General features: G+C 31.2%; 2 protein-coding genes across 2 annotated transcripts in view; both read left to right on the top strand.

Annotated features, from left to right (window-relative positions):
• Window positions 1–12,756, top strand: part of Ndufaf2 (NADH:ubiquinone oxidoreductase complex assembly factor 2) — a 172,573-nt gene that overhangs the window by 41,909 nt on the left and 117,908 nt on the right. The window lies entirely within an intron of this gene.
• The window catches only part of LOC101973121 (uncharacterized), a 112,008-nt gene that overhangs the window by 41,911 nt on the left and 57,341 nt on the right, over window positions 1–12,756 (top strand). Inside the window, exon 2 of the mRNA XM_021722504.3 lies at window positions 9,570–9,611. The gene's annotated coding sequence lies outside the window, so the exon portion shown is untranslated. The remainder of the gene's footprint in view (window positions 1–9,569; window positions 9,612–12,756) is intronic.

Here is a 12,756-nt window from a genome sequence, read left to right as displayed (position 1 = left end):
TTAAAATAAATACCTTATATTTAACCTATACAAATAGCAATAAAATGTGTGTTTTTATTTATCCAATACCAGTTTACTACATAGAATGTGAGATATGGAGATACATTTATAACAAAGCTGGCTTATAATCTTCTTAAATCTTGATATTCTCCTCAGTACTAATATGAGATTTTTTAATTGATAAAAGAAATGGAAACTTCGCAGAGACAACAAAACTGAATTGTATCCCAGCGAATCAGAATTCTTAGGTTTATGGGTAGCTGAAAAATCTGTTTTATGTCTCCTCTAGTAGTTCCAATCATCAGCCAAGCTTAGGAGTCATATATAATGTGATTTGTAAAGTCATTTTGAATACTTAGAGACATTTACTTGGAACAAATAAAATAAATTTTATTAAGTAAAATTTTTACTAAAAAATCTTAGTGAATTCTTGTATTTTTATCTGCTGAGTTTGAAGCTATTATATATCTCATATGGCTACTGTTTGAATACCATGAGAATATACTGTCCAAAACTTTTTAGGTCATCACTCACAATTTTTAAAATTTCTTTTAGTTGTAGATGGATACAAAACTTTATTTTATTTGTTTATATTTATGTGGTGCCGGGGATCGAACCCAATATCTCATGCATGCTAGGCAAATACTCTACCACTGAGCCACAACCACGGCCCCATAACTAATAATTTTTATACACACACACAACAAAGACTTAAGACTTCTTATACTGACTTTGTCATTTTAAGGTTCTGTTATCTTGCATGGGTAATTGTTGTTCTCTTTAAAAGCCTGCATTTTCTCATCTGCAAAATAAAGAGGTTATAAAAAATAATCTTTAAGATAGAAGAGTTGATTGCTCCAAATATTGCCTTTTATTCATGGGTATTTTTTTATTTTATTCATAGGTATTTTCATTTTGGGGAGGAGGGTGGTCTGGAAATTAAACCCGGGGCCTTAAATGTGCTAAGCAAAGCATGTGCTCTACCACCAAGCTTCACCCTCAGCCAAGACTCATCTTTTAGTATTGCTTCTAAGTCCACTGAGTATCTTATCCCACAAAGAAAATTAGAATGATTGTGATTTATTCTATCACTTGTTTCATTATCTGTATAATAGAATAACAGTACCTAGCATTATTGTGTTATTCTAGAGATTAGGTAAGTAAATATGTTAGTGTTTTAAACCTTGTCTAGGATATAATAAGTGCTTTGTTAAGTGTTAGTTTCTATTTTCTTTTTTCTTTCCTTTCCCCTTTTTCCTACCTTATTTATTCAATCTTACTCTTATTTTCTGCCTCTTCCTCTTTCCTAGAGAACTAATATTAAATACAACTCTTTTCTTCACAAGTGGAGTATCAATGAGTATTTATTTATTGAGATCAAGTCTCGCAGAGTTGTTTAGGGCCTTGCTAAGTTGTTGAGTCTGACCCCTAACTTTTGTACTTCCTGCCACAACTTCTGGGGTTGCTGGATTATGGGTATGCACCATCATTTTGAGCAAATAAATATTCTTTAAAAATTTAATACATGTCAAAAGTAACAAATTATGGTAAACTTTGTAGTCTCTTATGAAGACTGCTTTTTCCAACAGTAAGTCAGACTAAACTTGAAAATACCCCCTGCTATATAATACCCAGTAGTGATGGGTAAAATATAACAACAACAAAAAAAAAATGTATGTTAATGCAGTGTATGCTTTTTTGTTGAGACTTTATTTGTTGAGACTGCCTCTGTAGCCTACAGTATAGTTAATTTTTACTAGGATTCCATATGTACTTTAAAACAATCTATTGCAGACGTGCAATTTTCTTCAAGATTATATTTACAAAATCAGACTTTTTATATGAACTTTCCAAATCTTCCAAATCTTGACTTTGTTTCTTTAGTAGATTGTGAGAGAGGCATATTAAGATTTTTCAATTTAGTTCAGTCTTAGTACATTTCTGTGTATAATTATATCAATTTTTGCTTTGTGTATTTTGAGAGTGTGTTAGGTATGTATAGCTTCAGGATTATTTTTACTGCAATAGACATTTCCTTTTATTGTTAAGTAATAGCTTTATTAAAATCTGTTAATCCATTTTTCTTTATTCATACTGTTATACCAGCTCTATTCTAACATTGATCTGGTATATTTTTTCTTCTTTATTTCCTTTATGTGCTATAATATTTTAGCTTAATCTCTTCAAAGCAGAGAATAAGTGGATATTATAAAATAGATTTTTTTGTTTTTTACCAGGTGATTCCAATCATTTATTATTATAATTTTGACACATTTAGATGTGGTTCTATCACTTGAGTTCACATTTTCTCTTAATCATATCTTTATTGTCTTTTATCTTTGCCAGCCTTCTCTTTGATTGATGAACTTTTTATTATTCTCTCTTCCTCAGCTTTACTATTATATATTTTAACATGCATGTTTGAATTAACAGAGCATAAAGTTAATTTCTCTATTGAACTTCCACACAAATAAAATCAAAATCTTAAAACTTTTACTCTCATCTTCATTTGCACATTCTTGTACTATCTAGTATTTTAGTTTCTGTTTCTTTTTGAATACCTTCTGTAGTAGGATTTTCCAGAGAAACAGAAACAATGAATGAGAGTGAGATTTACTTTAAGGAATTGGCATACATGTTTGTGGAGGTTTAATGAGTCCAAAATTGACAGGGTATGCTGGGAGGTTAGAATCCCATGGAAGAATTGGGTTCCAAAGGCATTCTGTTGGGGTTGCTCTGCTCCTACCATGCAGCAGGCCTGGGTTGTGCTGCTCCTACCACACAGTGGAGTATTCTGTTGGTACAAGTTCTTCTTGTTCTAGAAAAGTCTATCAGACAGTTTTATCATGACCTTCAGCTGTTTGGAAGAGGCCCACCCATATCATGGAGGGTAATCTAGTTTAAAGTCCATTGATTTAAATGTTAATTTTATCTTTAAAAATACATCAACAGAAAAGGGAGAAATTGTGGAATGGAATTGACCAAATTATGTTATATACATATATGAATATACCATAGTGAATTCCACCTTTATCTATAAATTTAAAAACATATAAAACATAAATAGGAGGAAGATCAGTAAATAGAGAAAGAAAATCAGGGGGAGGGGGAAAGTGAGGAAAAGAAGAAGTACTGAGCAAATTGTCTTTCATTTGTGTACAGTTATGTCAAAATGAATTCCACTATTATGTATAACCATAATGGACTAATAAAATACATTTTTAAAAAACTGTCACAGAAACATCCAGAATATTATTTAACTAGATATCTGGGCACTGTTGTCCAGCCAGATTAACACATAAAATTATCAATACAGGTTCCAAGATTTACTGTTACTTTCATTACTAATTTTCTGTGCTTATTTCATTTTTCAATATGTTTGCCAATATCTTTTCTCATACTTCATTCTTATATACCACTTTTCTTTCTATGCTCAATTTTCTTTCTTTAACATATTCTTTATTCCGTGATTATTTATTGAATTTCCCTTTGGTTCTTTAAAAAATATATTTGTTCTTTTTTATTGTATATTTTCTTTTATCTTTAAAAAAATCATTCTAAATCTTCTTGTTTTAGATACTTTCAAATTGCAGATACTCCTTTACTTATAATGGAATAGTATTCCCATAAACCCATTATAAATTGAAAATATTGTTAAGTTGAAACTGAATTTAATTCACCTAATCTGTGAACATCAGATTAATGAACTGTGCTCAGAATACTCAACACTAGCATACAGTTGGGCAAAAGTCACCTAATTCAAAGCCTGTTTTGTAATAAATTGTTGGATATCTCATGTAATTTTTTTGAACATGCACTGAAAGTGAAAAACAGAATGGTGGTTTGGGTACACTTTCATGCCATTATAAAGTTGAAAAGTAGTTGAGCCATTGTAGTTTGAGAACAGTCTATATTCTATTTATTGTAATTGGGTATTCTGTTTGTAGTATTTAGGGCCCCTGTTGGTGGTTTATTCAGATTTTATGTTATTTTTATATTAATGATATTCACACATTGTAGTTGTGTAAATTTCAAAACTTCACATATGTAAGATACTTCTAGAGGTTTTGATTTCTTGTTGGTAACTTACCCCTTTCCTTCCCAATTGAAGGTCTTAAACTAACTGGCTTCTTTGCTGCTTCTGAGTTCATGGGCCAGTGGATGTTGTTTCATTATATTTTCATGAGTAGCAACAACTCTTTGATATTGTGAGTTTTATGAACATGCTCAGTTCTTCCTCTCTACCTGAGACCAACCGAAGGTGAATATTCTCTTCTGGCAAGGGATTTAAAGCTGTCATTCCAAGCCTTCAGCCTTTAGGGCCTAGAGTTGGTTCTGAAACCCAGGGAAGTCTCCACTTAAGCCTAGGGCTCTGACTTTGATGTCTGTTTCTAGTTTAAAAGTATTTTATCCACCATATCTGTATGTTTATAGCAGGAAGCAAAGCCCCTTTTACATCAATGTGGACTACCATGTTATAAGTTATTTTCTGAATTTTTTTTTTATATTTTTTATTGGTTGTTCAAAACATTACAAAGCTCATGATATATCATCTTTCATACATTGACTCAATTAGGTTATGAACTCCCATTTTTACCCCAAATACAAATTGCAGAATCACATTGGTTACACACTCACATTTTTATATAATGGCATATTAGTGATGGTTGTATTCTGCTACCTTTCCTATCCCCTACTATCCCCCCTTTCTGAATGTTTTTAACATTGATGAAATTGGATTAACTCTTAACATCTTAATCTTTTAAGAATGTTGATTGATTCTCCTCTGTATTATTAACTTTAAAAATCTATTTCAAGGTTACTTTAACTTTTCTTTTGGTATTTTATTTTTAACTATGTTTTTTAACTTTTACATATGTCTGGTACATAATAAGCATTCAGTAAATGTTTTCTTAGTGAAAAGAAGTTGAGTGTTTAATTTGTGCCACAGTGTTCCAGGTGATTTTAATTAGTTTTCATTTTAAGACTCCTGCATTTTAGAGTTAGACCTATAGACAAATTATATAAACCTATACACCAAATTATAAAGTAATAGTAATAACAACAGAAGTAATAATAAGATGCTTAATTTTTATACTGACCCAGCAGTATATAGCATTATCACTGGATTATCAATGAGCTAATTGATACATAGAGAAAGTAACTTGCCTACAATCATATAGGTAGCACAAGGCAGAGCTGGATTTGAACCAAGTCTGGCTCCAGGGGTCTATGATTTTAATCATTATATTATAACTTTTATATCCTTTTGAGGGATAGCACTCGTTATTTTTATATTCCTGCTTAAAAATTTTCCCCATTGCCTTCTGGATAATAATTGAATAAATATTTGATTACTTAAGAAAATTAATGTTACAATAAATATTTAAATATTCCAGCCTACCTATTCTGTCACACCACATATAAACCTGTTTCTCTAGCTCCAGTTACGGCACTATGCTATTCTATGCTTTCACATGTTTAATTGTATTCTCTCCTCTGCCTAGAATGCTTCTCCCTTCTGCTGCTTTCCTGGCTGAGTATGTACTTAGGAGCTATATTGCACGCTCTATTTTTTAACAGAAAGGTTCACAAATTTGTGTGTCATCCTTGGTTGGGTGGCGCGGGGCATGCTAATCTTTCTGGATGATTATGATTTTAGTGTATGTGCTGCTGAAGCAACTGCACTATGTTTCCTTTTGAAAGCCTTTATAGCTGCTTATTGAAAGAGTTGTTCTTTTCAGTGCTTTCCTAAATTTGTACTAGTTTAAAGTCCTTATTTCATCTCAACAAATTATTTTCTTTTCTCAAGTAGACTGCTTTCTCTAAAGTGAAATAGTGTGTTCTGCATATCTCTGTATCCTCATGGCCTGGTAATCATTACCTGGCACACAGGAGATGGTCAGTAAATGTTTGTTGAATGAATAATTATTTCATTACTTGTTCTATAGGCCTTCCAAAAGGGTTACTTACTGCAGTATATTGTTGAATTTTTAAATAGGGCTATGAATTACTTTGTTAGTAACATTAGTGAATGATGTTTAAAACAACAAGAAATTGCTATTTTGGAATACAAGTCAATAAGTTTCTTCTTAAAACATAACCTTTTGCTTATTTACTGTAAAACAACATAGGTTCTGTTATTTAAAAGCAGCTCTATTTAGCTTTTCAGTTGAAAATGATTTTTTGGTGAAAAACTAACTTAGTTATAAGTATATATTAAGAAGAATGGCTAGTCTAGCTGTTTTAATTCTTCATTTTAATATTTTTCCTCATGAAAATATTTAATGAAAATGTGTCTCATTAAGCAGGAGTTACTATTGTTTTGTGGCTTCTTTTCATTAATTACTATACTGACATTATATATAGAAAATATTAATTTTTATCAAAATTCATCACATTATTCACCACCAAATACAGTTTAAATAAATAAAGACCATACAAAACAAGTAAATCTTTGGGAGAAAAATTCTTTTAAAAACATATCAAATATGTTAATGGTTTTTATAGACTCATTTTCTTACAACAGTACAGAAATTTAATTGTCCAATTTGGAGAGGGGAAGAAGTTTTGTTTCATAGCTTTTAAAACAGTTTAACTCTTGAAATGGCATGAAAAGATAAGAAGAGAAAATTACTTGTTTCAACCTGGTAGGCAATGTATCTGGGCTAGCAGTATTTTTCTGCAGCTGAAATTCAAACATGAGGAAATTGCAGAAATTTACAATTCAATGTGTGTTTCATCAGGGAGAAATCCACAGATTGTTTTGACACTCAGTTAGAAATTCAGCATGAAGATGGACGTCTCATGAAATTTGCAGCTGCTGATTGAATTTATATTTCCATAAAGGCCATCAACAGTAGCAGCCTGCAGGGGAAGAGGGGGGAGAAATGACAAAAATCGTGAGGCTAGCATTTTTCCTCAGTGTTATAGTCTCAAATTACTGGTAATAAGGGTTTACACTGTCCAGGATTAAAGAAAAATATAGACAGCCAGAAGGGAAGGACTTCTCAGTTAATTGATTTTTAACTAAAAATTCCTACATATGATATCTAAATATGTGTTTAGTCATCTGTAGAAAATCTAATAGGTACCTAAAAATCAGTTTGTTTTTGTTACTTATTTAAATAGGAAAAAATGAATTTATTCTTAATGTTATACAAGGTTTTATTGTACAGATATTTCTAAGAGCTTTTCAAGATAGAAGATGCGTATTATAGGAACAAAATACAAATTTATTTCTTATGGGACTGAAATAATAATTTCATGTTCTTTCAGATAAGCTACAATTCATTTTTGAGAATATCAATTCATGATTTTAAAATATTTAAACAATTTTTAATGGATATCCAAATAATCATAGAAAACAAGTTGCCTTTTCAAGAAAATTATTCCATACTTATTTTAAAGTTTTTTTTTCCCTCAAACAAAATGGACAAAAACGTATTTCTTTTGTTTAAGATTTCTCTTTAGAGATTTCATGTTAAATACAGTTTTTAAATATCTGTGGATTATAGATTAATTAAATGACTTGGGAATGTGTTCATTGTTCCTGCAGTTCTTTGTCTCTGTGGATGATGTGTGCTTTAACCTTAACAGCATGCTCTCAATTTTATTTGAAAATTAGAATGTATACAATTATATGTAAAAATAGTATTCTTACCGAAAAATATATTTAATTTACTATTATACAGTCTAAATATAAAAAGAGGATTACCTAGAAAATATGTGCATAATTATTGGGCTTTATTTTTTAACATACTATATTATAAGATTATAGAAACTAATTCTAGTTGTTTTGTTTTACATAGGTATAAATTTGAGAACATCTTATTTATCTAAAAACTATTCTAACTTTAAAGGACCAGTGTTTGGTTCTGATACCTGTGCCTAAAATATACATATGGACAGTTTTTGAATTTCAAAAAAATTTTTTAGTGTTACATAAGCATTTTAGGTTAGATGGCACTAGATGCCCATTCTGCTATGAATCTGTGAATACTTGCTTATTCAATATCACTTCCTATTGTTTTACTCTCCATGTGTTAATACCAAAATCTGACAGCTAAATATTATTTTACTTCTTATATATTGATTTACACACTAAAGCAAAACTATTTTATGAAAGATGTGCCAGTGCCCAGTACATAAACTTTATAAGTATTCGGAAGAACTGATATTTGTGTTTTTCCTCATGGCATTACTGAGGTATGCATATTTTTTATTATTTATTCAACCTAGATTTTCCTCTCTTTCTTCCTCTTTCTTTCCACCCATTTGATGACTTGCCAGTTTCAACATCCTAAAATATATGCTTAACTAAATTAATTTAGTGCTTATTTAAAGTCATCTTTTAGTTGCTGTCAATTCTATCTCATTCAATCATTTCAATATCCTTATTTGCCATTTTAGTTTGTTATCCATCCCCATGTTTATTTTTAGCTTTTAAGCATGGGATATAATTCATTCATATTTAGCAAGTATTTATTTACTGATTCTATGTATCAGAGACTATTTTAGGTTCTGGAGATACAATAATGAATAACATAAAATTCCATCCCTACCTTTATAGAGTTTGTATTTTAGTAGAAAATGCAGATAATAAATATATAAATATGTAATATAATGTCAAAGAGAAATATGAAAAACTGTAAAGCAAGGACTAGCATGTGAAAGACCATAGTAGCTAGATAGAAAGTTCCAGAAGAATCTCTCTGAGGATGTGATGTTTGAATTTAAAACTAAGCAAAATGAGAGAGAAATACTACAGAAAAGGTTCTAAGATATTTCCCCTTCACTTGATAGCGTGAACATACTTCCCCACCCTATTCCCCCTCCTTGATTTTTCTGGGGGGTATGTTTCCCATGTATCCCCCACCTTTTTGTCTCACTTAATATAAGTAGTCTGAAATTATGCTTCTACAAATTCCATAGCTTTTCCATGCTTATACAATTTGTATATTCATATTGCACAGAATTAAGATTTTTGGAAAATAACGGAATTATTCTATTTATTCTCCCTGTCACTTATGTTTCTTAGCAATAAATCATGAACATCACTTAGATCAGAATATATAGAACTAAAGTATTATTTCAATAGCTGTATGTATTTCCATAATATGATGTATTGCTGTTTATTTTATCATTGATACATTGAGGGACTCATGAGTTGCTTGCATGTTCCATAGCATCTTATACAAATATCTTTTCCTACTAATGCTTTTACTTAAATTTCAATAAATTATATTGCTACAGAAAAAGATACATGTAATTTATATTAATAAATATTACCAGAGTACTTTCCCAAAAGACCTTAGCAATTCACATTTTCATCAGCAGTGTGGCCAAATGTTCTTTTCCCCACAGCTTTACCACCACTAGATAACTTTGTTTAATGTTTTGCCTGTTGTCTCTGATTGTTACTTCTGTCTCCCTGATGCTGAGTTTGGGGGTACTTTAGGTGTGGATACTTTACTTCTTAAGAAATTCTGCCATTTTAGAATTGTACAGACTAGTTTTCAGCACTCTTACCATGTTGTATTTTAATTACATGTTTATGTCTTTACCAGCTCTGACCCTCAACACCTAAAGAACACAAAGCTTGGCATATGGTAAGGAAACCATTTTAGGTAAATGCTTGCTTTCAAAACCAAATTTTTTCTGGGGAGAATCCTGATAATGGGAGGAGCTCTGCATGTGTGGGGACAAGTCCATAGAAGGCAAGTTTCTGTACCTGCCTCTCAGTTTGGCTTGAACTGATGTAGAGACTTAGTCTTTAAAAATAAAAAATCCAATGTACGACGTTTTTTATTACCAGGCATGTTAAACTATCTGTGCTATTGATTTCTCTTTGTCAGTACAGATAAGCAAGAGTTGTTTACATTTTAAAGTTGTTGTTTGGAAGGTCAAATGCATTTTTTGACAGTATTTTCCTTTGAGGTTTAAGCCAACATTTATTTTATGTTGCTCATTACTATCGTAAGGACATAGTTATTTATTTGTCAGATTTTTGCCAAATACTAGCTTTTTTTTCTTCTGACTCTAAAATCATGCATATTCTAGGTCTGTGCTCTAAAATTTTTTGAAGTAATATATCGACACTGAGAGCATTCTGGGCTGCAAGTGTATTCACACAAGTGTGTGATGTGTACAAGTAAGGTCAGGAGAAGCAAAAAGCTGTTTTTATCATCTGCCAAGCTGTTCTGTTGTAGCCAGATAGAAGAATATTTCTGTTTGCAGATTTAAAATGTAAACAATACATCGCACTTGTCAACTAGACTTTTCATTTTAGAGTCTTCATGTTAAAATGTTCCTTGGCCATCAGCTAGCCCAATCTTTACAGTCACTATTCTAGAAGGTTATGTTTATAGCTAGAATCAGTGTATGTTGGTTTCTGCCTTTCTTTATTCTTTAAAGCAGCTGGGAGTTATGATAACCTATCAAGAACCTGGTGACCATGGAAAGTAATGTGCATTAGCATTTGGACTCTAGAAAAAAAGGAAAATGTGATCATGATTAAGCCCTTAAACCAGTGGTTCTCAAAAGATACCTCAGTGTTTATAAGAGCAAAAAAGCCAGTTGGTAGTTCAAGTTTTTACTGAAGGGTAAGTATGAGAATCTTTGGAACTGAATTTAGTAATGTAGCTTTTATTGACATTTTAAATAGCCAGGGACAGCATATTGGTTAATCCCTGTCACTTCTGACATATACAGTTTTAAGAATATAGGCAGAATGGTTCTGACAAGGAGGAAACTATCAGCTCTTAAACTGAAGCCAGGGTTTGCATTATTCAGTGATGCCAATTCTGCTTTACCCTTTTACTCCCATTTTTCATTCCCTAGCTTATTCATTTTTACCATGTTAATGTGATCAGAGTATATACTGCCCTTTTGTTTCTTAGATATTCACAATCTGGATTAGAAACTAAGATTTTTAATAAAACTCTTCTCAACTCTACTGTCAACAACAGACTTCAGCTCTTTGAACCTTTTGTTAATCTTACTATTTGATATAGACCACCTTTTCTCTTTGAGATATCAGCATCAGCTGCTTAAATCTTCTATATTCGGAACTATTGACTTTGTTTTCTAATTAGTTTTCTGCCTCAGCTGTTTTCTTTTTTCATTTTTAAAATGTGAAGTGTTTTCAAGATCCTTTAATAAAAATTTAATAAATCTAAATTCACAAGTAAGAGATGTTACATGATATTTGGGTAGTTTAATAATTATCATTTACTTCTGTTTCCCTGTTCTTTCTCATTCCTTACATTTTTTATTTCTGATAAGCATATATTTGCAAGTTGTTTCTAATTCCCCAGAAAACTGATGAAATCTTTTATAGCAAGAGGCCAAGCAATTTACATACTCTAATTTTGATTTTATACTAGAACATTAATATTTCCTGAACCTGAACCTACTTTTATCACACACTCATTTCTTCTTTAGTTACCATCATTCTTTGGCATACCTGTACTATCTTTTTATGTTCTTAGACATTTATAATTTGTGGTATGATTCTTACCATTAGGGAGAAAACTGATCTATAAAGTAGAAACTTGAGAGAAATCAGTATATAACTTTAGAGTTTAGTATAGCCAAGAAAGGCAAGGTATATGGAATTAGGTATATATTCTAATCTAGACATTTAGATGAAAGGACTTCAGAAAACTCTTCAGTAAGCATAGGTGTTTACATTTCTAGAGAAATGAAAAGGTTAAAAAAAGAAAGTTTTCAATTTATGTGTTAATGATCCTGAAGAGGAAGAGTTGAAAAATTGGCTAGAGAAAGTGCTCTAGTTAGTATTTTAAAAGACAAGTACACAAAATGTCTGTAACTGCAGCCACAAAGAATGTGATGGCAGCAAGATAGGGAGCCTGATGTGTTCCCACAATAATCATTATAATCATTAAACATACCATATATTTTTGTTACCTAATAAATATATATTAATTGCCTAGAAATTTAAAAGCAAAATCCAACAAGACAGCATGTTCAAGCCAAGGACAGTTGCGCAAATCAGTAAAAGGTAATACCAGAAAGCCTAAATCTCAAAGAGACAAGATTTTAAAATCTCTCAAATGACACCAAGTGGATGTGTGAATTCATGTGTTTATATGTACTGTTTTTTTTAAAGATAGATAGATACATGCAGAGAACAAATATGTTCTTTGGCAACATACCAATGTCTAAATATGAGTATTAAATATCCACAAAGGGCTGAAACATTAGGACATAAAAATGTCATAAGCTTAACCCACTCCTTGAGAAAATAGCGTAGTTTTAGTGGAAGACAGAGAACAAGAAAATACTATCCCTTTATTTTCCTCTTATTTTTGAGGAAAAGGACATTTTAACTAAATATAAAACAAACATGGGCAGGAAGGAGATCAAAACATAAAGAAAATACCCAGGGCATCTAGAAATGGTCCAAACTTCTAGAAACACCACTCCCTATACCTTGTGTTTTCAACCACAGAACAACACCTCTCTCCTTCTCTATCCTCCACCAAGAGGAACAAGACAGACACTTGTACCTGGGGTCTCAGTCTGGATGAAGAATTAAGGAATCAGATCATTCTCACTTCATTGTATAGTCATCTTATTAGGCTTACTGCTAAGCAAACATAAAGGATGATTTTAGGGTTTTTTATCTTATTTGTAAATAATGAATTATTGTTAAAAGTATATTTTTCATTCTTTGTATAATACAGAGCATATGATTAGTCTTAAAACAAATAGTAAAAATGTTCATGAGAA

The sequence above is a fragment of the Ictidomys tridecemlineatus genome, chromosome 1, assembly GCF_052094955.1.
Source record: "Ictidomys tridecemlineatus isolate mIctTri1 chromosome 1, mIctTri1.hap1, whole genome shotgun sequence".
In the NCBI taxonomy this organism is placed as follows: domain Eukaryota; kingdom Metazoa; phylum Chordata; class Mammalia; order Rodentia; family Sciuridae; genus Ictidomys; species Ictidomys tridecemlineatus.
Note: the sequence above shows the minus strand (reverse complement) of the source record. Positions and strands in the feature narration are given on the sequence as shown.